This window comes from Frankliniella occidentalis, unplaced genomic scaffold (genome assembly GCF_000697945.3).
Source record: "Frankliniella occidentalis isolate FOCC.00 unplaced genomic scaffold, Focc_3.1 Scaffold1089, whole genome shotgun sequence".
In the NCBI taxonomy this organism is placed as follows: Eukaryota; Metazoa; Arthropoda; class Insecta; order Thysanoptera; family Thripidae; genus Frankliniella; species Frankliniella occidentalis.
Window position 1 is genome coordinate 5,408 of NW_026268195.1, and position 1,184 is coordinate 6,591.

Sequence of the window (1,184 nt, forward strand, 5' to 3'; positions counted from 1 at the left end):
CGGCCCCGGGGATTTCAGAAGCACGCTGGGCTGCGCTGAGCAGGAGTTAGGGTTGCGTTTGTCGCGCCCGGGGGCCGGGCTGGGGTGTGGCGGGGCGGGGAGTGCTCTCCTGTCGGGGTGAGGAGGATGGCGGCCGGGGTGTGGTGGGTGGCGGTGGTTTCAGGTCGACTCAAAGGAAATTAAGCTGTCGGCCCCCTGTGCGCGCCTAGTCGACCCCTTGCCACGGGGGATGACGAAGGGTCGTCCGGACGAGGTTGGTTGACGCGGTGCTCAGAGAGGGGAAGTGGGTTTGGAGTTTTGGCCGTTCTCTGGTCAGCGCGGCTTTGGCCTGCTGTCTCCACCTCGACGACGTCCTGGCCTCCTGAACGGGGGCCTAACCTCGTGCAGAGGCGCGGCGGCCATCATGCCGTCCGGGGCCCTGGGCCCCGCTGCACGGCCGGGCGCAGGGGGCGTGGCGCGGCGCGCGGGGCCAGCGCACCGGGACGTGGAGGGGGAGGCCCTCGGTGTTGTCGTCAGGAGAGTGGGGGGAGCGCGCCCGCCGCAGCGGCGGCGCAGTGTGCTGCCCGATGGCGTCGTCCCCTCCCAGCGCGTTTTCGTGGTGTAGCGGTTATCACATCTGCCTAACACGCAGAAGGTCCCCAGTTCGATCCTGGGCGAAAACAGACGTGCAAACTTTTTGTTCGCGCGACTCACTTATTCTTGCCACGTTTTCTCCCCGATCTCCCCGATCTCTGCCACTGCGCTTCTGCGACGCCAGTGTCTGAGCGACCGAGCCGGGCCATCAAGGCGCCTATTGATTCTCAACGGCCCGTCAGTCCGCCGCGCCCGGGACGGGTCGGGTGTCCATTTGCGCAGATCGCCTGTCGTCAGCCGGATGGCCTGGGTTTTCTCCTAGCTCGGCAGCGGGGTTGAAAAGAGGGGCGGGGGCGAGCACCGCACAGGGCGCCTCTCCGAATCCGTGTAGGGACTGGCAGGGACGCGAAAGGCTATTCGCCAAAATCTGGGCGAGGGGGAGGGGATGGGGGTCACCGAGGAGTTCGCCGGTGAGCTCGCCGATGAATAGACCTGGAGCCCCCTGACGAGCTCACCGAGGAGCTCGCTGAGGAGCTTGCCGAGGAGCTCGCTGAGGAACTTGCCGAGGAGCTCGCTGAGGAGCTCACTGAGGAGCTCGCTGAGGAGCTTGC

The 1,184-nt window shown here is 66.9% G+C and overlaps 1 non-coding gene across 1 annotated transcript; it reads left to right on the top strand.

Annotated features, from left to right (window-relative positions):
- The first annotated feature begins 589 nt into the window (after nucleotides 1–589).
- Trnav-aac (transfer RNA valine (anticodon AAC)) lies at nucleotides 590–662 on the top strand. The gene has a single exon. It is a non-coding gene; the product is annotated as a tRNA-Val (tRNA).
- The last annotated feature ends 522 nt before the right edge of the window (nucleotides 663–1,184 follow it).